General features: G+C 31.0%; 1 long non-coding RNA gene across 1 annotated transcript in view; it reads left to right on the plus strand.

Annotated features, from left to right (window-relative positions):
- The window catches only part of LOC141559403 (uncharacterized), a 449,791-nt gene extending 422,272 nt beyond the window's left edge, over nucleotides 1-27,519 (plus strand). Inside the window, exons 6-8 of the long non-coding RNA XR_012487384.1 lie at nucleotides 21,896-22,001; nucleotides 26,046-26,147; nucleotides 27,218-27,519. This is a non-coding gene — a long non-coding RNA (uncharacterized LOC141559403). The remainder of the gene's footprint in view (nucleotides 1-21,895; nucleotides 22,002-26,045; nucleotides 26,148-27,217) is intronic.
- Nucleotides 27,520-27,990: the final 471 nt, after the last annotated feature.

Genomic DNA, 27,990 nt, shown 5'->3' on the forward strand with positions numbered 1-27,990 from the left:
TGCTGTGATATGGACTTATTTTTTTAAGATATTTTTTGAAAACACATGGTTTTGCAAAAAATGAATAACATCAATTATTTTGTAGCATTTCTATATCAAAGAATCAAATACTATATCTCAAATTTGCCGCTCTGAAGACATGAAAAATTATCAGATAAAGCAAGATACAGTACCATATAAATAAATACATTATATTTAATTTATGGGAATCAAAACCAAAAATCAAACAAATTTTCTTTAAAGATTGAACATTATAAGGTATAGACTTTATATATATATATATATATATATATATATATATATATATATATATATATATATATATATATATATATATATAAGAGTAAATAAGGAATAATTTAAGAAATTCTACAACACAAATTTTTATAAGAATCAAGAATAGTTTTGGAGAGGATGTAGTACTTTATAGGGCCTTAAAGGAAAATATGGTTTCCAAAATCCAAAAATTCAAAGAAAGCACATCCTCACTATGGGGATTTAGAGATCTAATGCCAAATTTATGGAACAAAAATAGTCCATATGTGCCTGTGACTGGAAAATAGATCATATAAAAGGTAATGGTGTGAATTTGGAACTATGCCCTATATGTAACTAAAGTGTGACATAACTGTGTTATAACTGCTTTGACCTAATTCCACTCCTAACTATATGCTCCCAAGAGAACAAGGGGAAAAGACTGATATGTACAAAAATACTTAGAGTAGTATATTTTTGTACTAGCAAAGAAATAGAAAAATTGTATTTATTAAATGAGGAATGCCTGAACAAAATATGTTATGTGAAAATTGTGGATTAATATTGTACTTTAAGTAATGCTAAAAGGAAGGGATTAAAAGCAATTTAATAAGACTTGAGTCACACTGATGCAAGATGATATGAAGAAAATAAGGATTGTAATTTATACAATGAAGAAAAATGGTATAAAAGAAAGTGAACTTGAAAGGCTTGAAAACTCTTAGCAGGAGTTGCAATGAACAACAACAACCCAAGAAGTGAAACAATAATATATATCCTTCACTATTAGCACAGGTAATATAGTATATAGAGTGTCAGGCTTAGATTTAGGAATAACTGAGTTCAACCTTAGATACTATCTAAACATATAACTTTGGACAAATTGCTTCATTTATTTGCCTCAGTTTCTTCAACTGTACAATAGAGATAACAATAGCACCTATTTCTAGGGTTGTTATGAAGTCCAAATTATAAAATAATTTGTAATGAGATCAAATTCTTTATGAATATTATCATTATGAAATTCTCCCTTAATTGTTTAATATAAATGCATTTTCAGACATAATGAATACATAGATTTGTTTTACTTCTCTGAACTTATCTTTTATAAAGAAGTGATTTTCTTGATGGAGTACATAATCAGGGAAGAGTGTGTAGTTTGTCAGAATGGTAAAAATGAAGAAAAAAAAGTTCATCAAGCTTTAAAATAACACAGAACCTACAAAAAGCAGTTCATAAGTGGACACAGGTAATCAAGGCCCTATCAATATGACTATATTAAATGAAATATATATTCCCCACCACCACCCCTGAGACAAACAAATGAATTCACAATTTCCTACATATACAAAAAAGTACCATTTTTAGTGAGGGAAATTCTTAGGTATAGTATACTGAAACAATATAATGTTAGGAAACTACATGATGAAGTGATCATGTTATCCATGTACAAAAGAAAAACTTTGGGAAGGATGGAATAATTTCTAGTTTGAATCAATTTTGGTTGGGTCCAAATCCTAGGAGAAATCATTAATGACCTTATATTAACATATTAAGGAAGTTTTCTAGGTGAGAACTCAAGTGACCTATATCCTTTTAATATTGTTCAGTTGTTTTTAGTTGTATCTGACTCTTCATGACCCAGCTTGGTTTGTTGTTGTTTTGGCAAAGATGTTGGAATAGTTTCTTTTCTAGATTATTTTATAGATGAGGAATTGAGGCAGAAAGAACTAAGCTTTTTTTTTTTTTTTTTTTTTTCCCCTGAGGCTGGGGCTAAGTGACTTGCCCAGGGTTACACAGCTAGGAAGTGTTAAGTGTCTGAGGCCACATTTGAACTCGGGTCCTCCTGAATTCAAGGCTAGTGCTCTATCCACTGCGCCACCTAGCTGCCCCCAGAACTAAGCTTTTTAATGAACAAAAGAATCATTGCACATTATGCAGTACATAGACCATGTCTAGATTGATATATTCAGTTCTTGGCCACACACTTTAGGAAGGATACAGACAAATTCAAATTCGTTCAGAAAAGGAAAACCACACTGGTATAAGCATAAAAATTATCTATTTATCTATCTATCCATTTATCTGTCTATCTAGTATTTATCATTACATATCTATATATTTATTAATATAGATATATAATGAAAAATTGAGAATGGATGAAAAATGGAAAATTACACAATCTTTAAGTATTTGAGTGGTCATGTATAAGAGGAATTATCTTGTTTTGCTTGGCTCCAAAAGACAGAATTGGAAAACACAAATTATATAAGAGAAAAGTTATATTTAACATATGTGGAAAACAATATCTAACAAATGGCAAACATTTTTTATCAATAGAGGTGTGCAAAACTAACTGCCTGGCATGTAATGATTTCTCCTCAAAGGATATTTTAAATAAAGAATGGATTGTCAGCTAAGACTAAATTATCATTTTCTTATGCATTTACCTAAATGACCTGTAGATTATTTCCAACTTTTAGATCTTGAAATTCCTCATCTGTATAATAGGAATAATAAATATTTGTGCAACTCACTTTTTTTCATGGCAAATCTTTAAAACACTATATATAAAGAAAGCTATTATTAAAAGCATTTCAAAAACTTCCTAAAATTAAAATTATTAAAGATCATCAAACTTGGAAACTAAGCTATTTATATAGCCAACAGGTAAATGAATATCCTTGAATGCAATCTATTTTGCAGTGGAAAATTATGAAACCAAATTCTGAGCAATCTGATCTTTTGCTATAATTTTGGTTCAGAGGATTTTTAAAAATGTATACACATTTAGGTTTTTGAGAATTTCATCATATCAAGAAGAAAAATTTACATCTTACCAATTGTTGCAAAAATGCAAGATCTCATTTATTAATTAGGTTAGTGAAAGATAAAGATCTGACTTATTCATTGCTCTTGAAATTATAGTTTTTCTAAAATAAAAATTAGCTATTTTAATAATTTGCTATATAAAATGTTTTAAACCCTTCTTAGATTTTTTGAGCACAGGTACTCACAGATATTTTCATTCTTGCTGTTAGCAGTGGGAAAAATATTTAGTATTTTATTCTTAAAAAGGAGTGTATGCCATCTCATTTTAAACATCGGAATGTTTAATTTCAAGGATAAGAGATTTTAAGATATTGATAATTTTCTTTGCTGCTGCATTTTTTCATTTCTATACATACTTTAGTATTGAATACATATATAATGTAATCTCCTTATTTTATTGATGAATTAGCAGAGAAATCTGGAGTTGAAATAATTTTTTTTAAGGTTATACTGGAACAATGTAGTGCAGTCTAGATTCAGACTCATTTCATTTAAATTCAAATCATGTTTACTCCCACTCCCAATAACTGTGTAGTTAAAAGTTTTTCACTTACTCGTGAAAAGTGGTTTTGCTTATGGTATTTGAAATGAAATAAATGCTTTACAATATTATTAACTTGATGATGCATGTTATAAAAAATTGCTTTATATAGCTGTATTCTTATTTGCCCTTTCCCCAAGATACCTGCTTTTTGGTATTATAAATGACAATTAACTCAAATTATGTGTTTTTTAGGCTGAATGAATAATAATTTTTAAAAAACCAAGATAGAATGTTTAACCTGGAAGATTTGCCAAGTCCCCCACAAACAAATGGTTATATAAATTCTTAAGTAGAGAACCCCAGGCAAGGAACAGCATAAGAAATGAAAAAGTGCATAGGAATGGGTCAGTAAGAGGAAAGAAGAAATGCAAATTTGAATTGATTGATGATTATAACAGATATCATTCAAGAAAATAGGGATCAGAATAGTGTTCCAAAAAGTAAAATTACATGGAACTCCTACAGATTTGGGATTAATCTGGGATTAGGAGAGATTATATGGGGGTGACAGCAAGTTTTTAAATGGAATTAAAAAGAAAAGAAAGGATATATCTTTGGCAGAGATAAATTGCATATGTTTAGTGAATTCAGCTAATTAAATTTAGGAATTATGCATTCATTCCCTCATCTATTAATTAGATAACTATAGATATATGCACTATGCAAAGCACTGTACTAAGGAAGAAATTTACCAAACTATTTTACTTTTTTATATTTCTACTCTCAACCAAGTTAGAGTGGGGGTTTTTAACCTGGTATTTGAGCATTATAAACATAAAGTATATATTTTGATATATATAATATATTTTTTGTCATTTTATGTATTTTGAGGACAGTGGCTTCACCAGACTGATGAAGGAGTCCCTGAGATAACAAAAGAAAAACAAACCAATCTGAGTTAGAATCTTTAAAAAATTGCTTCTAATCTCCAAGGGACCCCAGATTTTACGTTGTATCTAGTATAGATCATATTTTCTACCAAATATTATTCAGTTTCTCTTTTTTTTCTGAGGAAGCATATATAGTAATACAAAACATTTTATTTTAGTAACTTTTAGAATTGGAAGAAGAAACAATTTTTGTGAGAAAATTCAGGAAAATAATTAAATAATTTATTAACTAACATTTATTTGCTTTACATGAGAACTTTACTTTTTAATACTATGCCATTTCTCTCTCCTCTAATACTTTTTTATGTTCTATTGAAAAATTGAAATTTTGAAAATAATTGAAAACTTTGAATTCTGGCATTAATTTTTGGTTTTTATTGTCATAGTACCTTAATTTGAACCTCACATGAGTAATCAGAATTCTGTTTGTCCAACTGAAAAAGAAAGAAAATTACAGAGAAAAGAAAGATCTTCATTATGATCTGTCTAAAAATAATAGAATAAATTCTAAAATAGATTACGCAAGTAGTGTGATCACAGAGATGTTTGCATATGCTGTAAATAAGTAAAAACTGTTCAATTCTTCATCAAAATTATACAGATAAATAGTTATGAAGAAATGTATATTTTGAATAAAAATTAGCAGTCTTTCTCTAAAATGATGAATTTTAGTTTAATTTATTGGCAATTGGAAAGATTGCATGACAAAATTCATATTCTCAGTGCAGCTAGAAAAATCAATAAAGAATTAGAATGTCTAAGGAAGATAAATATATGATATTTAGGGTATGATTACTATAAAGCTGTAATCACCACTCAGTTTATCAGCACAAATGTCTTGGGCCAAGTAGATAGAATGATGTGGCAAAGAGAAGTCTAAATAACTAGGGATTCTCAATCTGTCTGCCCATATATAAAATGAACATAGAGCTATGTGAAAGAAAACTAGAAATTTCAGGTCTTAAAATAACTTATGGTAATTGAATTTTCAATTGCTAGCAGAAATAGAGCAGTATAGTATACTTGCATGATTCCCTAAGGGAGTAGTCTAGGTTTTCAAACTAACAGAATAGAGTAACACTGAACTATTTAGGAGTTTTTATGTCTGGTAAGGTACATTTTGCCATCTTCATCTTGAATCACATGATCTCAGGAATTGTTTTGTTCCAATTGATATTTAAATAAAAAGATCTGTGACACTGGGTTACATACATGCTTCATTTCAGTCATGCTTCAATAACTGGCATTTAAGCAGCAATTTAAGGTTTTTGCAGAGGGCATTTTCACATATGATTTTTCATAATTACATGAGGTACCTATTACTGGTATTATGATCTCCAATTTTATTATAATTAATTATTCCTTCATTATAATTAATATTAATAATCATATTAATTAAATTAATTAACATTTATGTTAATTTGATTATGATAATAGGATTTATATAAAATATAACAGAATATACATTAAAATATATATATTAACTTGTAAAGTATAATTATCATCTCATTTGATCATCACAACAAACCTTATAGGAAGATGCTACTATTTTCCCAATTTTTTACAGATAGGGAAACTGAAAACATTAGAAACTAAATTACTTGCCCTGGGTCATCCTCCCCAAATATATTCTAAATTTCTCTTTCTCTAATGTTTTGGTATTCCCAATCCAGTGACTGACAAATGCTTAACAAATGTTTCTTTCTTCCTTTCTACCTCCCTTCTTCTCTCCCTATTTTCCTCCCTTCTTCTTTCCTTCTTCCTTCCTTCCTTCCTTCCTTCCTTCCTTCCTTCCTTCCTTCCTTCCTTCCTTCCTTCCTTCCTTCCTTCCTTCCTTCCTTCCTTCCTTCCTTCCTTCCTTCCTTCCTTCCTTCCTTCCTTCCTTCCCTTTTAATTCCAATGCATAGCCCTTTGCTTCTCATATTGCATCATAGATTTTGGCAAATTGAATTAAATAGAAAGGAATTGTTTTTAAGGGTACTTCCTTTACTTTTTTCTTACTCTTCATCCTTTATTTTATTTTTGTTGCTTTTGTCCTTTACATAAATAAAGAATACTTAAAATATTGTGGTGTATAAAAAAGGGGAAAGGGCCCACATATGCAAAAATATTTATAGCAGCACTTTTTTGTAGAGTTATAGAATATTATTTTTCTATAAAAATGATGAGCAGGATGATTTAAGAAATGTTTGGATTGACTTACATGAATTGATGCTAAGCAAAGTGAGTAGAACCAAGAGAACATTGTACACAACAAGATTATGTGATGATCAACTGTGATGGACATGGCTCTTTTCAACGAGGCAATTCCAGTCAATTCCATTAGATTTCTGATGAAAGAGCCATCTGCATGCAGAAAGAGGACTATCAAGACTGAATGTCACAACATATATGCATTTATTTATATATACATGAATATATATAACATTGTATTAATAAACCTTTCAGGTTATTTAACTGTTGGAAGATAAGAAATTGCAAGTTTATAAAGTTCTAGATGCTGAAAACAGAACTCCAGCGTTTTGATCTCAACACCAATATCTCCCAGTGATAAGAGTGTGAAGACTAACTGCTGCTTCCTACCTCCCTCACAATTCCATCTCCCTGAGGAAAACCAGTTAGTGATCAGCAGGACAGTTTTCCCATGGTTCAAAGCAGTAAGGTGTGCCCACTAATTTAGCATAGCAAATCTCCATAGATTATTTGATCAAGACACTGCCTGAACCTTATATAGATTAGTGTTATCTCTTGTGTCTCTGACTTACTTCTTTTTCTCTGATGTAATAGCTTCCCCTCATTGTGATCTTGCGCTGTGATAGGTTGTCAGGTAATACAAACCAAAATATACTTTCATGATTATTTCTTTCACTCTTTATTCCAGCTACTGCTAATCATTTCTCTATGACATGGACACTGCCTCCTTTACTTAGAATCTCTATGGGCCACCTGTTCCACAAAATTGGCATTCTGAGTAAGAGAGTGAATCAATCTTTCTTCCCAGTAGAGTTATGATTTCCTAGCTATGTGGGAGAATCAAGTGAGTCTCAATCTTGAATATTAATTATCAAATTAAATGCGATAACACATTTAAAATGCTTCATAAAACATGAAGTGCCATGAGAACGGTAGGTTTTTACTTTATTTTTTTATTATTATTATTATTATTATTTTTTGCTGAGGCAATTGGGGTTAAAAGACTTGTCCAAAGTCACACAATTAGGAAGTGTTAAGTGTCTGAGACCAGATTTAAACTCACATCCTCCTGACTTCAGGGCTGGTGCTCTATCCACTGCATACCTAACTGCCCTTTAAATTGAAGAGGAATAGATAGAAATCTACCAAAGAAAGCAACTAGCTGATCACAAAAAGACTCAAGAACCAATGATATATAGTAGTCTCCATCTGTCATTCACTCCATTATAGTGTGACTTCATAGAGGATGACCTTATTTCAAATTGAGCTTCAGATATGTATGTATATGTTACCATGGAATAATCACTTATCCTGTTTGCCTTTATGTTTTCATTTATGAACTGGGAGTAACATCTTTCTAAGACAATTGTCAGGGTAAAATGAGGGAATATTTGCAAATTCCTTTGCAAATCTTAAAGAGCTCTCTATATGTTAATTATCATGATTTGTTGTTGTTACAATTACTGTTGGAAAAATAAAAAACAAATAAACAAAGCAGGAATGATAACTGCTGGCAAATAATGATTTGATATAGGAGTAATACCTACCAGTAAATGCTGTTAATAGTTCAAGTGAATGTTTCATACTTTGGGGATTTTCTTTTCTAGAACATCAGTAATAATTTCCTAAGAGAATACTTTCTAAGTATTTTTTAACTATTTAAAAACATTTCTAGTGTTTTTTGTTTTTGTTTTTGTTTTTTTAAAGGACCAACTAACATAAGTGTTGCTTTCTATTATTTGGTGCAAGAAGTTTATCAGACTGTGTTACATACACTTATAATTTAGCACAAAGAAGCATAAAATCAAATAAAAACATACAGACAAACTACAGGAATACCATCTGATTTCAAAAGGTTTAAATGGGAGACTTTATTATTGCAAGGACAATGCAAAATTTATAATTATCATGTCCTAGATCAAAGATGTGTAGTATTAATTCTCAATCCCATGTTCAGTCACCTTTGCCTTTTTAAAAGGAAGATAAATTGCAGAAATCGTTGTAAAAACTGTAGTACAGTTTCAAAGTAAAACCTAAGTGGAAACTGGACAGAGTTGAGTGGAATAGATGTGTAATTCAGAACAGACTCATAAAACAAAGCCAATGCATAAAACCAAGAGAGGCCTTAAATGTGCCAGGGACCTTAAAGTTGAACTCAAGAGCATATCTCTTAAAGGCCATTATACCTGTAAAAGAAAAGGTAGTTATCTGCAGTTCTTTTAAAGGTCAGTACTATATTCAGCAATAGGTCAGCTAGAACTGTAATGGCAAAGTGCCATGTTGACACCTGAGAGGGTGACTCTGTACTTTAGCTGCCCTTATGAGGGCTTCTTTGATGAATGCAATAGAACTAAGCTCCAGTGGCTGAAGCCTGTCAGAGTGATCATGGAATGGACTCTGAATGAATTCTATTGTTGCTCCTACTTTATATAAAATGACAACAGAAATAAAAGATGAGGCAAGGCTATTTGGGGATTTTCAAAAGTAAATTATTTCCCCCTTTTTCAGGGGAATAAAATGTATTGCACAGCAAACTGAATAGCTATGTATTACCACACTTTATAGAGAAAACAGGAAAAAAAAAAAAAACCTCACTCCAGCTTGGGAAGGTAGAATAATATTCATGAACCCACTGACATTCTAGAGGAAAGGGGCACACAGAAAAGGTGATGGTTGAGTTGAAGAATTTGAGAAAGTGGAAAAGCATATCAGACACACCAAGGTTATATTTGGCTGGGGATTGACAAATATAGCTCGAAATTAGAGCTGAATCAGGGTAACCTTTTCATGACTGTATCTCCCTTCCCTATACTTCATCTGACATTCTGAAATTAAACTGTCTTCTTTCAGGTAGCTGAAATTTCTAATATATTTTTTCACATCTATTGAGAGCAGATTATTTTAATTTTTCACTTAGATCAGCATAAAAAGCTAGTGGATATGTGTACCTTTCTACAAGGTAGAAATATAGATAGAATGTTGGCCCAGTACTCACGAAGAAGACTTATTAACAAATGTATTCATTTGGAGTACCTTATATTTAAATTGTCTATTGAAAATATTAAATTTGCTTAAATTAAAATAGGGCTCTCTAGCATTTATTTGATAATTTTTACATAGCTTATTAACAACAGTCAAATGCATTGTATCATAACTACAGAATCCCGATGTCATCAGTCCTTTTGGGTACAAAAGATGATCAACAAAAACTATTTATTTGGTAGAATGCTAGACCTAAATTCAGCAAAACTTGAGTTGAAATTCTGCTTTAGATATTTAAAAGTTATACGATGCTGGACAAGTCACAGTCTTTGCCTGCTCCATTTTCCTCATGTAAAAAAGCAGATAATAAAAGTACCCATCTCCAGGAATTATGAGAGGATAAAATGTGGCAATATTTATTAAGTGGTTTGAAAAAATACCTTCAAACATTATATAATTACTACCTATGGCTGCTGCTATTGCTGCTACCATTGCTATTGCTGCTGCTACTGTTGCTACTGCTACTTTGACCACAGCAACACAATGTGTACAACTATTTTGTTTCTATTTTTAACTAGTGAGAAAACAAATTTGGAGGTCCTAGAGTCAAATGGGTAGTGTTGAAATGAAGATTTATAATTAAATGACATTCTTTTTCTATAAATTATTTTTATACATTTAAAATATTATTTTTATTATTTTATTATTCATTATTATTATTTTTAAAATTTATTTTGAGCAATCTTTTCTTTGTAAATGTTGAGTTCAAATTCTCTCCTTCTCTTCAGTCTCTACCACAGTTAATGAAAAGGCAAGCAAAGTAATATGCATGGTACATGGAAAATCATGCAAAATATTTCACATTAAATCATATTGCAATTTTCTTTTAATAAAACAGAAAATCACACTTCAATTTGTCTTTAGAGTTCATCAGTTCTCTCTCTGGAAGTCTTTCATTATAATAGTTATTGTCTTCAATATATTTTATTGTGCACACACTGTGATCTGCTTCTTATCACTTCATTTTGTATCAGTTCATAAAAAAACATCAGTCTTGCTATTGTGTTTTTTTTTTTTTCTGAAACTACTTAACCCCATCATTTCTTATAGCACAATGATACTCCATCACAATTATAAGGCACAACTTGTTCAAACATCCTGCAATTAGTGTCTATTATATATCTAAATTTTTGCCACCACAAAAAGAGTTTCTATAACATATTTGTACATGTAGATCTTTTTCCTTTTTTTTTTTTTTAATCTCTACACAATCCTAGTAGTGTTATTGCTGAGTCAAAGCACATGCATAATTTTACAGCTCTTTGGGAATAGCTCCACATTTTTCTCCAGAATGATTGAATCACTTCGCAACTAAACAGTTTATTGGTATAGCTATTTTGTCATTTCTGATGGACATGAGGTGATAATTTTAAGTTGTTTTAATTTGAATTTATCTAATCAATGTTGATTTAGAGCATATTTTCCAGACAACTATAGATAACTTTACTTTTTATTGTTAAAACTATCTATTCATGTCTTTTGATCCTGTCCCATCTGTAGAATAGCCCTTGGTTTTTCCCCTCCTTGTTTTATTTTTTAATAATTGCTTTTTGTTTTTCTAATACAGGCAAGCATGGTTTTCAACATTAATATTTGCAAAACCTTGTGGTCCAAATTTTTCTCCCTCTTTCCCTTCCACCCTTCTTCCCTAGAGAGCAAGCAATTCACTACAAGTTAAATGTGTGCAATTCTTCTTATTTTTTATTAAAGCTTTTTACAATTTTTCAACATTGACCCTTGCAAAATCTTTTGTTTCAAATATTCCCTCCTTCCCCCAACCCTCTTCCTTAGATGGCAAGTAATCCTATATATTAAATATGTTAAAATATATCTTAAATCCAACATATGTATACATATTTATACATTTCTCTTGTTGCATAAGAAAAATAAAATCAAAAAGGAAAAAAATGAGAAATAAAACAAAATGCAAGCAAACAACAACAAAAAGAGTGAAAATGCTATGTTGTGATCTGGGTGTAGATGGCTCTCTTCTTCAAAAGATCATTGGAATTGGCCTGAATCATCTCATTGTTGGAAGAGTCATGTCCATCAGAATTGATCATCACAGAATCATGTTGTTGCCATGTATGATGATCTCCTGGTTCTTCTCATTTAACTCAGAATCAGTTCATGTCTCTCCAGGCCTCTCTGAAATCATCCTGCTGATCTCTTCTTACAAAACAATAATATTCCATAACATTCATATACTGTAACTTATTAGCTATTCTTCAACTGATGGACATTCACTCAATTTCCAGTTTTTGTCATTACAAAAAGGCCTTCCAGAAATATTTTTGCGCATGTGGGTCCCTTTCCCTCCTTTAATATATCTTTGGGATGTAAGCCCAGTAGAAACACTGCTGGATCAAAGGGTATGCACATTTTGATAGCCCTTTGGGTATACTTCTAAATTGCTCTCCAGAATAGTTGAATGAATCAGTTTACAACTCCACCAACAATGTATTAGTGTCCCAGTTTTCTCACATCCCATCCAACATTATTATCTTTTTCTGTCATCTTAGCCAATATGGGAGGCCTGTAGTAGTACTTCAGAGTTGTCTTAATTTGCATTTCTCTAATCAATAGTGATTTAGAGCACCTTTTCATATGACTAGAAATAGTTTCAATTTCTTTATCTAAAAATTGTCTGTTCATATGCTTTGACCATTTATCAATTGGAGAATGGCTTAAATTCTTAAAAATTTGAATCAATTCTCTATTTTACAAATGAGATTTTTGTGCAATTCTTCTAAATATTATCATGTTGTGCAAGAAAAATCAAATCAAGAAAAAAATAAACAAGTAAACAAACTCTTCTACCATCACCCAAAAAAAAAGTGAAAATACTGTACTTTGATCAGCATTCAGGCTTCATAATTTTGTCTCTGGATGCAGATGGCTCTTACCACACAAATCTATTGTAATTCCCTTGAATCACCTCATTGTTGAAAAGAGCCCTTGTGTTATTTTTTAATAAATTTGACTAGGTTCCCTATATATCAGAGAAGTAAGGCCTTTATGAGAGAAATTTGATTTAAATTTTTTATATTACTTCATTAATTATGGAACCTTTTTAGCATAATGTAATTTCCCTGATTATTTCTACTAATTAAATCTATTTTTACTTTTGCTTTGTCTGAAATAATTATTGTCACTTCTGCCTTTTTAAGTTCAATTTAAAAGCAAAAGAGTCTTTCCAGTCCTTTATTTTAACTTTGTATGTGCTGTTCTGTTGCTAGTATGTTTCTTATAAAAAGCAAAATCAAAAATAAAATCAAAGCAATGAATTGTTGCTTCCATTTTATAGATAAGCTCAAGCCATTAAAAGTTACAATTATACTTGCTAACTGTGTATTTCTCTCCATTCTATTTTCCTCAGTTCTTATCTTTGTTTTCTATCTAATGCTGTTTATGTTTCTAATGTAGGTGTTTTTATCTGTCCTGCCTTTTATCACCTTCTCTCTCTCTCTCTCTTACCCTCCCATCACCTCACTCTCACTTCCCTATTAGGTTGGGTATATTTTTATTACAAATTGATCACACACATACTCACATACACACACACTATGTATATATGTGTATATATGTATATATACACATATGTGTATGCATATAGGTATGCACACATATGCATATATGTATATATATGCGTTTGTGTGTGTGTGTGTGTGTGTGTGTGTAAAGAGAGAGAGAAAGAGAAAGAGAGCGATTAATAAAGATAGGTATAGGTCTCTATCTACATTATTTATTTGAACTGATTTAAATGTAAATTAAGTTCAATATTGCCTACTTTCCAATATTCCTCTCCATTATAAAAAAAAATATTTTCCCTGTAAACCTCTGTTATCTGTAAAAAAAAATTTCCCATTCAGCGTTTTCTTTTCCTCTTCTCCAAATGTATTTTTCTTTCTCACTCTTAATGCTTTTTTTTTTTAAATATATTATCTAAACTTAATTCACACTCTAGCCCTCTGTATATAAGCCTCCTATCTGCCCTCATAATGAGAATGTTCTTAGGAATTTTATTTATCATCTTCCCATATAGTAATGTAAACAGTATAATTTTATTTAATTTCTTATAATTATCTTTCATGCTTACCTTTTTATACTTCTCTTGAGCCTTGTGTTTAAATATTAAATGTGTTATTTAATTTTGATCTTTGCATGATTTAAGGAATGCTTGAAAGTCTTCCATAAATATTCTATTAAATATCCATTCCCCCCCAAAGAATTTCAGTTTTATTGGATATAATATGAGAAAACTTGATTATAATACTAACTTCTTTACCTTTTGGAATCTCGTATTATAAACCTTTTTAGTTAACGTAGAAGCTGTTAAATCTCATGTTATTCTTACTTTAGCTGCATGCTATTTAAATTGTTTTTCTGGATGCAGTCATCATTTTCCCTTTAACATGGGAGTTCTGGCTATGACTATAATATTTCTAGATTTTTTATTTTCTATTTTGCACTCTACACATACAATATCAGGGCAATTTTTCTTGCTTATTTATTGAAATGTGATGTCATTGATCTATATAGTACAATAGCTTTCAGATAGTACAATAATTCTTACATTATATCTCTTTGAGTTATGTTTCAGCTAAGTTGTTTTTCTGATGAGATATTTTACATATTGTTCAATTAAATTTTTTTTTTTACTTGGTTTGATTGTTTCTTGATGTCTCAGGGACTCCTTAGTTTCCCCTTGAACAATTTTAATTTTTAATGAATTATTTCCTTCTTTGGAATTTTTTACTCCCTTTCCTTTTAACCAGTCCTGATTTTAAGGGGTTCTTTTCTTCGGTGCATTTTTCTATCTCTTTTTCCATTTGGCATAAGGAGTTTTTGTGGAGTTTTTAAGGAGTTTTGGTGAATTTTTGTGTCTTTTTTATCATTATATCAACTCTCCATTTTAAGGTGTTATTCTCCCACCACCAGTATTTTGTTTCTCTTTTACCATGATATCCACTCTTTTAAAAATTTTTCTTATATAGCTTTCATTTCTTTTTCCTAATATTTCCTCTACTAACACCACCTATTCTTTAATTCTTCTAGGAATTTTTGTTGAATTTGAGTCCAGTCAAGTCTTTGAGTCTTTGTTTTCATATTGTTGAGTTAATTTTAACTTTTTCCTACCATTATAATATCTATGATAATTTTTTTCATATTTTTGCCTATTTCTTTCTTGACTTTAAACTTTATATGTTTAATTTGGACTCCGCTCATTTAAGATTGTGGAGGTACTTTCCCAAGTTTTAGGCCTTAATGTGCTGTTCCTTTTATAGCAAATTCTAGGTTTCTACAAATTTTTACTATTTGCAAGATGTTATTATATGAGGGAAGATGTGGACCTGTTCTTCTAGTATGTGCTCTGGTATTTATCTAGAAAGGGTCCTAGCTCCCAAGCAGCTACAAGCACTAACATTGCTCTTGTCTCTGGAACTGTGATCATATCCTTTTCTCTCTTGCTGCTGCAAGTGCTAGTGCTTTGCTCTGGAACTATGCTCAGTTCTCCTGTTCCCTGTTTGACTTACCACAAATAACCTGTCCTAGAACAGTAACGCAGAACTACTAATGGGAAATAGAGTTGCCAATCAATGCCAGCTGCATGCAGTGCCCCCAAAGAACTCCCTTATCCTTTCTTACCACTTGTCCAATATTTTTTCTGTCTCTGGGTTGACAACACCCAAAGACATTGCTTTTGCTGTTGTCAATATCCCATCATGGGTACAGTTGTTTGCTATAATTTAATAATCCATTTAAAGAAGTTAATTTAAAGTTGTTTAGAGTGGAAGGTTGAGAGAGTTCAGCTGGTTTTTTTGCCTATACTCTGCTTGCCATCTTCCCCACTTGTTTCTACCATATTGCCTCCTTAAGTAACAAGACATTGTTATTAACAAATTAAAGTTCTAATCTAATCTAACCTAATAGTTCTATAGTAATTTACAAAGGAACACAACACATTATATTCTTTATCCATTGCTATGGGAATTCTGATTAGAACTCTAATTTATTAATTAACAATCATTTGCTTTTCTATAAATTCTAGATAAAGTGAAATGACATATATTTGATGGAAATTTGACTCATTATTCAACAAGCAATCTTTTTATAATCAAATGAATGTTATTCACATGAAGATATTAAAATGTGAAGTGATGAGAATCCTTGATTGATCTCTTGTTTTGGAAATTTGACCAAACTCTTTGTATTCTTTAAAATATCATTAACTTTATTAAATCTTCTTCCTTTGAAGAATTATTTGATTTTGTGAAATAGATAAATAATATATAGAAGAAAGGATGGTAAATAGAATGAGTAATCATCAGATAAATTTAGCATAAAACAACAAGAGAAATGTTTGACTATAAAGTAAAAAGATGGAAAATTATTTACAAATAATGATGCTGATGTCAGTATCCAAAAAGAATTTTAAAAAAATAATTTAAACAAACAAATGTCACTGAATATGTATATAGTTGCCTAAGTTTGAACCATCTTGAAATTCTGGTGCGGATGTGTGTTTGTATGTAAAAAAAAATATTGTATAAAACTCTTCCAAATAGCATGAAAGTCATAGAATCATGCACATTATATAATACAATTTGCTGTATTTAAAGAGGAAAAAACTTGGACCCAGATAAATGAAATTTCTTATTCCAAGGTCATACATATCATTGCTTAAATTTCTTTGGATACTGCTTTTCAGGGGTTGTTGTTGTGAAGTAAACAAAGCCTAGTCTTCCACTTGTTCTTCTGCTATCCTTAGTAATGATGATTAAAATTGCTAAGTTAAAAGCTGCTGGATATCTTTGCTAAAATAATCAAAGTATGTGGATTTACAGATGTTCTAAAGTGATATAAAGCATATGGGAAGATTTTGTAAGTGCTCTCCTGAATCAGTATCTACAAAGTTAATTCAATGTTGTTTATTTTAAAATAAAAGCAGATTTTATGATGTTCTTAAAGAATGTCTAAATTTACTCACTGAAAGGCAAAATCCAGAGTCATCACTTAACTACAACTGAAAGCAGAAGGTGGGAGAAGGATTGTTTTTAGAACAGAAATAGAATACTGACTGAGTAAAAGATTATGAGTGTGACATCATTATTAAAGACAAGCACTTTATTAATTAGTATAATGTTTGAAAGGACTTTTTGGATAATAACAATTCAATCTGTTTCTGAGACTTAAAATATGACAAAATCATGATTTATATTGAAGAATTTGCCATTCTTATAATAATCCATTAAATCCCACCACAGGCACATATTGGCCATGTGACTTGGTAAGTTATTTAACCACTCAGGGTCCCCACATGGGTCTTCAAAACTGAAAGTTAAAAAAAAAGTTAGATAAATGAGATCTTCTCATTCAGAAGCTCCCTGTAGTAATAAAAACAGAATCTAATGATTTCTGAAGTTGATTCTTGGATTCCCTGACCCCCGCCCCTCCTTCTCTCAATTGCAGTAAAGGATACTTATTTATTTCCTCTCCTATTGATTTAACATAAGGTCTAGTTTGTATTTCTACCACCATAAATTAATATTTACCTTTTGTTTTGGTGGAATATCAGGCAAAAAAAAAAAGTGACACCTCTGTATATGTTCTCTTTCATCGCCTCTTTTCGTAATCTTTCTAGAAAAAGAAAGCAGCTGGATGTAATAATATTGTGTGTGTATGTGTGTGTGTGTGTGTGTGTGTGTGTGTGAGAGAGAGAGAGAGAGAGAGAGAGAGAGAGAGAGAGAGAGAGAGAGAGAGAGAGAGAGAGAGAGAGAGAGAGAGAGAGAGAGATAGGAGATGGGAGAGGAGAAAGAGGGAAGGAGACATAGGAACAAAGACACATGAGGAGATAGAGACTGAAGAATTTTTTTTTTTAATTGTTGGGTACTTTTTCCTTGTTTGCTCATATTCCCAGAATATTTCTAGCCTTTAAACTTTAGGCCATGGTTGGATTTTCTCACCTCTAGTGGGTAGGATCATTAAATTAACTCTTAGTGTTTTTCTTCCCCTGTTGTTTCCAAGTTCGTTCTGGAAGGTTTATAGGTTTTTTATTGTTTCTAGGGTGGTATTATTATTCCATCCTTGCTCAAGAAAGGATCCTACTCCTTTTTGTCAGTAAGCCCTAGAGCTCTCTCTTCACCCTGAAACTATAAATAAGACCTCAGTAATGTGCAAGAAAATTATAAAAATAGTGCCAATTCTATGCACAGTGCTCACACACTGGTTTCCTCCACAGGTGTTTAATTCTCTTACTATCTTTAGGTCATGAGAATTCTTGGTACTACTGCTTCTGCTTTTGTCATTCTTCTCAATTGCCTCTAAAACCATCAGCTGGTATCTGTGCCATGTGGCACTCCCAGCCAATTTTCAGCATTGTTATAGACCTTTTCTTCAACTTCTTAAATTGTCCCAGGACAGAAAAGATGTTTTATTCCATCTTTTTTTTTTTTTTTTTCTGCCCCTGAATTTTACTTGATGCATTAAAGTTATTTGGAGGGGACTGTTGGGAGAGTTTAGTTGGAATGATCTCTCCATTCCATTGGCTCTGTCTCCTAAAATAAGAATTGAAAATATTAATCAATTTTGATGACAGGATATTAAAAAAAATATATGATCATCATATATCATATGCATACCTGAAGTGGTATGAAACTAAGTTTTCATGCCTATAGGGAAGTGTTTTCATATATACTCCATCCATTGGTGCAGATCAGTAATAACTATAATTCAGAGTCCAGCAAATTACCTGGATGTGAGATTATTCTATTGCTAAACTCTAGCTAAAAGAAGTAACTCCATATATGATCACTGATTAACATGTCTATACCTATACTGGCAGGTTCTTATATACCAAGTAACTGATCCAAGAAGCTTAATTTAAAAAAGGAATTGTAAGATTTTCCTTCCCTATAATCAGTTTAACAAACTTCATGTAATCTATGAATGCAAAGTTGACAAAGTTTTCTCATTGCAATGTCCTTGTAAATGACAGGAGAACATGAATCTGGTTTTAGTCTTACTGCTTACTGATTGTTCTAAAAATCTTTCCCCCTTCAGTGAATCTTCCCAGTAATAACAATAAAATAGAAGGGCAAAGAATGTCTTTCCATAGAAATGAAAGTCAGGGGAATTGCGCATTTGCATACCTATGAGTAATAAAGTGACTGGTTTAGGATTCTTTGAACTCTTGTTTTCCTTCTCATTACTTCACTCCTAATCTTCTCACATTGGGTATCTCTGAAATTGCCCATGGTGACATAGCTAATACATGTCTGAGAGAAGATTTGATCCCAGCTCTTTCTGACTTTTAAATATGGGTCCCTATCCACTATCTTCACTATATGTTTTATGTAGAAAGACCTGAATAAATTATTCAATAAGATTTAATATTTAGCTTCAGAGGATAATGGTGAGGAGAGATTGGAGAAGACTATAAGGATATCAAAGAAAGTCAATAACAAAAATGAAATTGGGAGGAAAATGATTTGGGAATGTGTGTGTGTGTGTGTGTGTGTGTGTGTGTGTGTGTGTGTGTGTGTGTGTGTAGGGAGAGAGACAGATATACAGACAGAAACACAGAGACAGAGATAGGGACAAAAATACAGAGACATAAAGACATAGAAAGACATAGAGATATGTGAACATAGATAATTTTATTTATTATTATTATTATTTATTTTCAAATCATCATAGTGGCATAAATTAAGAGCTATAAAGGACTTCAGAAACTATCTAGCTATCTAGCTCCAAAACATAGTTTATAAATTAAAAGCCTGAAATCCCAGGACTTACCCAATAATATATAGGGAAGAAGTTCCAGATACTAGATTTCAATTCAGAGCTGAGGCATTATTTTTCTCATCAATACATACACTGATAGATGCTGTTTTTCTGCTCATGAGAATATGTGTGAACTCCTGTCCTTAAAGCACATTTGGCATCATAATCTTGTTCTATTTTCTAACAATATCTTTAAAATATATATTTTTGTATACTGAAAAAAGCATCACAGATATTTCTCTAATAACAAATATGACTCACCAAAATTTGTTTCATGCTAAATACTATCACCCCCCAAAATCAGACAGAATTCAGAGGTTTTTTTTTCATCAAGTTTTCATTTTCTAAAAGTTGGTATGCCACAGGAGTTATACTGAAGAGATGGTCAATCTGTAAAAGTAATCTTCATTTTTTTCAGGAAAAAAAAAAAATCTCTTTCATGTAACATAAAAAAAGAATTTGGGGATCTAAATGAACCACTTGTAAAAGTGCTTGAGATATAATGTCATTTTCTGAGGAAAGGCTTTGTTTGCAAACACCCATACCATTCACACCTGTGCTAAAATGGATTGGTCTTGTGTTCAAACTAAGAAGAAAAGGTAATCTGGTTCTCAAACTTCTTGAACAGAAGAGTCATTTTTTTTCTTTGACATATACTATCAGGAGCATATGGTTCTCACTTAAACCAAAACAGAATATCAGCACTACAGCCACTTGTTAGAGGATTCCATCATTCACTCACTAGAGTCTAATATCTGCCAAAAGCTCATTTTAGAACCTGATATTTGAGAGCTAGAGATCACCTAGTAGACATGTTAAGTATTCAATTTTCTAAATTCTCTAAATTCTATCCATGAATTAGTTTAGATCATCAGAAAGCAAAATATTCAGTTTGTATTTTTTCTTCCCCTTACACAAATGACTCCACAAAATTACAATTTGATAGAATGCTATCTGATTTTAGAGAGGGTTGATAATTAGAATTGTTCACATTTTTCTGTCTTCTCTAAAATGAGTTGAAGTTACCATGAACTTTGACAATGCCATTGAAATAACAATCCACGTGATAAATACATGATACATTTTTTCATGACTTTAGTTCTCATGAAATGAGAGTAGGGGAGTAGAAATGTACCTGCAGATGAATTTATAATATATACACATATACATGTATATGTATAATATATACACACATACATATATACATATGTATATATTTATCTCCTGTGCTTTTTTACACCCCACCCCATCTTCCAAAGTGAATTTATTTCTACATTGGAATCAATTATTCTTGATTACTCATTTTTATCTACTTCTTAGATATACTTAGTTTGATAGTTTGATTAGAATTTAGCATTCTTTCTTCCCTCTTTTGGTAATCTTTTTTAACCTAATCTGACCTAATCAAGTATATATATGTGAGGAAATATATATATGTTATAGCGAAAAAAACAATGCAGTGTGGTATGTATTCTAAAAATTTTTTCTTCATTTAGAAAAGCTCCTTATATAAATTTTATCAGTCCTTGTTACCTCTTTATAAGTTATTTCTCTATTCAATAAGATTAATAATCAATTTCAATCTCATTCTTACAACTAAAAAAAAAAGGTCAGGAATTTTTGGATTGAATGTAAAATTTTGCTTATACTTCTCTCTCTCTCCTGCTACCTATTTCTGCTTATCATTAACAGAGCAAAAGTCTTCCATTTCTATACAAATAATTAATGGGGCATGAAATGGCATTTCCCCCCATCCCAGAGAGGAAAAGATAGGTTAGTTGTGTGTAACAGCTATTATTACAGACAAAATACAAGTTGGCTGTGATTTGTTGTGAAATTCTCCCATTAAGAAGTTCTTTTTTTTTTTTTTTTTACTTATTAATGAAAAAATGTCTGCATTACACAGTAGTTTGAAAGGTCAAGCAAAATAATAAGTATATTTTTATTCAACTGAAGTATTATTGTTTTGAAAAATGTTTAAATTACTGACTTTAGGCAGCTATATATCTCTCTGACTAATAATATGATTATTTCTTTAACTTCAGTTTAAAATAAATTGTTTTAGTTTTAAATTAAATAATAAATTTTATACCTGAATAAGATAATGATTAAATATTAATTATATATTTAACCAAGTTGTCAAAGAGGTGTAGTTGATAATTCATTAACTAAAATCTGATTGGAGTGGTGTTCAGGAGTTTTATCATTTGTTAATTTAAACAAGACCTTAGTGCCTTGCAGGGAACTATCACCATGGGAAAATACTGACTGAGGGTGGGTACTGCTAAGAAATGCAAGTCTCGATAATTTTCATGTGGCTGTAAAGTCCAAGTATATTATCTCTTCTCCACAGGTAGTCTGATGCCAGCCTTTGGGGAATGAAAAGAAGATAGCAAGGTCAAAGGAAGCACACAGTGTAGTTGTTGAATACATAGAAAGCTAGAAGACATTGATATTAGGTGAGAAGAAATGAAGACTTAACCCTTTAATTTATGTAATGTTCAAAAGCAGAACATTTTGAGATAATGCACTTTTATTTTAGAACTAATAATAAAAAACAAAACAAAAATAAAAACAAAAACAAAAAAAAACATTTTAAAAGGAACTAATAAAAATAATTGAAGAGCATCAATAGAGTGTTTAGAACATAAATGATTTTTTATCAAGATTTATAGAACTTTGAGTAAACTTATTATATTTGAATAGTTCAATAATTATGTTAACAATCTTAGATTGGAACAACAATGATGACACCTTAATATTAGAGATGATGAATTAAAAGAAAAAAGTTATATTAATAACCAAACATAGCTCTCTATTTTTATTCTTATATTATGCTGATGATTTCATAACAATAATGTATAATCTACAGATCATGATGGCACTTAAAGTGCAATGAATTTCTCTTATATATTGATTTTTGTGATTTATATATGTAATATTGATGGTTGAAGGATATGTAATCTCTAGTCAATATTCTGGTTCAAGAGGGGTTAAATACATAGAGAAGAAACCTGGTCCTTGGTCAGGCAGCCTGGGTTAGTTGCTAGGAGACCAGAGAACAGGACTGTGATATTGTATTGAGTATAAGCACTGGAGAAAAGGAATACTGTTTTCAAAGAATTTTAGACAGCTTTGGGGACTGAGACAAAAGGGAACTATAGGTGGTATCCCCAAAGGTTATGAGGTCACTACGAATGATTCAAGTGACAGTCTCAATTATAGAGCTTTAAGAGATTTGAGAAACTACTCAAGATTGATACTTGAATATGATTCTAGCAGCTTCTGCTGACTTCTATTCTGGTAGCTCAGATTTGAACTGTGAGTCACACAGTTTCTGGATTCATCTGATACTGAAACCAGTGGATTTTTGCACATTTCTCACCAGATCTTCTCCAGATGCTCCATATTATCACTACTGTTCACTGAAACATAAAAAATAAAATAACTAAAATTTTAAAAATGAAAAATGTGCATAGACATTGCTGAAGCTTTTAATCTCTTCTGATTTTTCAGCCTTATTTTTAAAAATGGGAAAAAATATCTTTCCCAGAAACCCATGAAGTAGGTGTAGGCTATACTATGGAAGTCAAATCAAGGTGCTTGTGAAAATAATTAGAAAAATTTCAGAGGCATTTAGATGGGCAGTGGATAGAGTACCAGTTCTGAAATAAGGAGGACCTGAGTTCAAATCTCGACTCAGACACTTAACACTTCCTAGTTATGTGACCCTGGGCAAGTCCCTTAACCCCAATTACAAGAAAGAAAGAAAGAAAGAAAGAAAGAAAGAAAGAAAGAAAGAAAGAAAGAAAGAAAGAAAGAAAGAAAGAAAGAAAGAAAGAAAGAAAGAAAGAAAGAAAGAAAGAAAGAAAGAAAGAAAGAAAGAAAGAAAGAAAGACACACACAAGTTTTTATAGCAGATGTCTTTATGAGGGCAAAAAATTGGAAACTGAGGGGTTGTCTATCAATTGGGGAATGGCTGAACAAATTATGATACATTATGGTTGCCATAAAATATTATATATTATAAGAAATAATGAGCAAGCTACTTAAAACAAAACAAAATAATTACCTGAAAAGGCTTACATGAACTGATAGAGAATGAAATGAGCAGAATGAGAACATTGTATACAGCAAAAGTAATATTGTATGAGTAAGCATTGTATGACCTAGTTGTTCTAAACCTCCAAAGAAAGACTTAATGGGGACTAAATGCAGATTGAAGCATTTTTTTTAAATGTCTTTCTTATTTTTGGTATTTTTGATCTTCATTTTCATTTGTACCATGGTTAATATGGAATTTGCATGACTGCACATATATAAAGTATATCTAAATGCTTACCTTTTCAAAATGCAGGCTCAGAAGATAGGATAGGAGAGAATATGGAACTCAAAAAGATGGAATGTTTTAAATTTTTTTTACATGTAATTGCATTTAGGTCCTTTTTATACTTTCCTGATTTCTGAGCTCCATCTTCCTTCTTTTATAACATATCCTGGCTTTAACCCCTTTCTCCCTTCCTATCTTTGTTTTCTGTTTTCTTTAAGTGGGTCTATATAAAACCACTTTTCCCCTCCTCATCTTTTAAATCATTAAGTCCTCTCTTTTCTTTCTTTGGTGCCCATAGGCTGTCATAAAACAACAACAAACAAAGCAATAAGGTTTTGTGATCCTTCAGTCTACCAGTGCTCTAGAGGGGTATTTAGCTCACTCCTAGATACATATTGTCATATTCAGTTTTATTCAAATCGCTCCCTTTGATTTACTCATTTAAATATATAAAGCCCTTCCTTTAAATATTTTCTGTTAAGCTATCAATCTCAGGTCCCCTTTCCATTCTGAAAAAGGTTTAGATTTCCTTTCTAGGAGCTGTCCAGAACATATGTTAAACATTTCTTCTTAAAGTTTTTAGCAAAATAAAAGAGCAATTTGTAATAAGTGAATATTTTAATGTTATTAAAGAACTTTGTCAAAAAAGCTGAATGGTGAATTAGTGAGAGATTCCTTGCTGCCATTCTCATCCTCTGCTTCTTTTAAAAGGATATTAAGAATTGAAGTCTCCTGGTTATGTTGAGATTTTCTGGCAGTAGATGACTCTCCCTGAAATGGGTGAAACTTTATTAAAAACTGTGAATTTCAAAAAAGATTGAACCATCTCCTGGTCATAACTATTCTCCCATTTTCTCTTTGCTATTATTGAGGCTATTTTTAGAATTCAGTGATCTAATTAACTTTTCACTGTTAGCTATCCACCCTTTTCTAGATTTGAGGCAGATATTTCATCAAATAGTCATCACATTTCAACTTCATAATGCAATAATTAATTTCCTAACCATGTATATATTTGTTATATCTTAGGAGGTGAATACCAAGTGAATACTTTCTGCTTCTGTTTCTGTTATTTACAGTAACAATGGTTCACCTATAAGACTTAACAGTTGACAAGCCATTTTTAATAACATTCCCCAAAGGAGAAGGTGTTTTAAATATTGTTGTTTTCATTTTACACATAATTAAAATAAGGTCCAGAAAAAATGTCCATGTTTAGATAGATAATAAATAATATAGATAGTCAAAGCCCAAGTTTAATAATACAAATAACAATGATAGCATTTAACACTTATGTAATGCTTTAAATTTTTAAAAGCATCTTAATAAATTATGTTATTCAATCCTCACAATAACCTTTGAGGTAAGTATTATTATATAGATAAGGAAACTGAGATTGAGAAATTAAGTGAATTGTCCTGGGTCACATATAGATATAAATCTATATACTACTCATAAGAGCAGTATTTTAACTTAGACATTCCTCTTTTCAAGCTCAAAGTTTGTACCAGTGTATTTATAGTTTTATAACTAAGTTGGGAAGTAATTTCTACAATTAAGAATACATTTGGGATGGACAGAAATAACTATACCCAGAGAAGGAACACTGGGAAGCGAATGTAAATTGTTAGCACTACTGTCTATCTACCCAGGTTACTTATACCTTCGGAAGCTAATAATTAATGTGCAACAAGAAAATGGTATTTACACACATATATTGTATCTAGGTTATATTGTAACACATGTAAAATGTATGGGATTACCTGCCATTAGGGGGAGGGAGTGGAGGGAGGGAGGGGATAATTTGGAAAAATGAATAAAAAAAAAAAAAAAAAAAGAATACATTTGGAAATTTTATCATGAAGTATGTAGGATGATGGAATTTCAGAGCTGAAAGAAGTCTTTGATATCATCTAGTATAATTATTTCATTTTATACTCTTCTGTACCTTAAATCCTTATACCTTTGATTGATTTGGTTTCTCAACTTTGTTGTCCACCATGACCTCTATTTCTAAGTTACTTCAGCTATTTAAAACAGTAGTCATACCTTAAACTCTTCTTCACTACTTTATTGTTCAAATAAATTTATTCTTCTCTTCCTATTCCACTGGGATTTAACTGATTTGCTGTGACAGTCCCAATTTTATAAAGTCTAATTTTTCCTTTTTCAGAACATGTGTTGTGATATTTGTTATAAAACGAGATCATTCTGGATATAGAAGATTTTCAAGTTTTGGATGGAAACTAAAAATTAAAAGTCTTCATAAATATAGGTATTTATTTGAATCTAAAATAATTTAATTATTATAAAATATATATATATATTTCTGAAATAATCAATTCTTAAATAAAATGTAATTCTTCTGGAAATAGCAATTTTTTATTCCTCATATACCATTTTGATTTGTTTTCTAAAACCACTTTTTCTGTTATCCTTCTGCTAATATAATTCAGTTGACCAAGAATCTATTAATTAATTATGGTATATGTCACTCTGGAACTAAAGATTTGAATTAATGTATTTGTATTATGTTTGATAGTTTTCGATCTTTTCAGAAGACACAAGAAAACCATATAATCATTATTTTTGAATAAATATGAGAGTTCCATCTGAGGCTTTAAGATGGTTTTCAAAGTTCATACCCACTAGAATGTGCTTTTTTTATAGGAACAATGACTTTATTTTAGAAAATTCTTTGGTGAATTATAGAATTTGTTAACTTGTTAGATTAAGTTCAAATTCTAGCTGTTTTAAACCATTTGAATCAGACAAATTTACTTTTTTCAATAACCTACAAATCAAGTTAAAATTATCAGGTCATGCTATTAACCTGAACCAAAGTGGTTTAGATGAATCCAATTTAAACATTGAAGGGAAAAATCAGGAAATGAAAGAAAACGTTATTTCCCCTCCCCATCATTTTGACTGCAATGTCTTTATGACCAAAGTCTCCAGGTCACTTAAAGTATCAGGGTCAAAAAAATAAAGGAGTCTGTATAGTTCTTTAAAATGATAGAAAAATTTGTGACTTTAGCTTGTATTTCATAATAGCAATACTTCAGTCAAAGTTCAGTTCGAAGGTAATGGAGGATAAACTAATCTCCCATAGAGGACTGACCGTGTGAAATCATAACTATAGAAGTAGCAGTTCTAAAACCACTGAAGCACAACCCCTGAGTGTAATTTCAAGTCTAGCCTTTACAGAGAGCAGAAAAAAGACAGAGAGCAAGATTAGATTGATAGTGGGCTCTGTGAGTGGGGAAAAAGGTGAGAGAACATCACCCTGCTTGACATTGAAAGTAGAACATTTTTTTTTTCCTCTCCCCTTCCTCCCCATGACAGTGGCTAATGTTCTCAAAGGCTAAAAGAAAGCTGGAGCTGAGGAGAAGTCAAGTAGTGGGTGGAAGGCTAAGGCTCAGGTAATCAAAAACTTTCCATTTCCATCTGATGAGCATCATTGCTGAGACTTGTCCTTTTGTCTTCAATGTCTACTTATTTAAAACCACAACCAGTTTGTTCTTATGCTTCAGGACAATCTAACACATCAATGTTGGCTTTCATTATCTAACTTTTAATATTTTTTTTTTATTAGTCCAGTTTAACTTGTGTAACTAAAAATATTAAAAAAAAAAAAAAAAAAAAAAGTAGTTCTTCACTCACAGTTATTTCAATGAAATGTTCCAATCATAAATCCTTATCTAAGCTAAAGCAGGCATTTCTTCAGTTCACATGACTAGGATTTGTTATAAAACCAAAATCAGAGTATGACATTAAATTCCATTAATGTTGAATGTTTATTTAAATAATACCAAAATTCCATAGCACAAACCATTATTAATTTTACATCCATTCTACCTTTTCCCCATTTACTTTTGTTTTGCACTTATTTAGATTCTCACTCAAATGCATAAAAAATTTTTAAATTATTCACTTCAATTATGATATTATTATACTTAGGGTTAAGTATTTTTATAGCTCAAAATCTAGGTTAATTAAAGCCAGACATATTTCTATTTGTGATACCAGTTTGAAAGTAATGGAAATATTCATATGACTCAATTCTTTAATCTTGATGGTGTTGTAATGTTTGTGAGATACATTTTTTAGACTTTTAT

The sequence above is a fragment of the Sminthopsis crassicaudata genome, chromosome 3 (genome assembly GCF_048593235.1).
Source record: "Sminthopsis crassicaudata isolate SCR6 chromosome 3, ASM4859323v1, whole genome shotgun sequence".
Classification (NCBI taxonomy): Eukaryota; Metazoa; Chordata; class Mammalia; order Dasyuromorphia; family Dasyuridae; genus Sminthopsis; species Sminthopsis crassicaudata.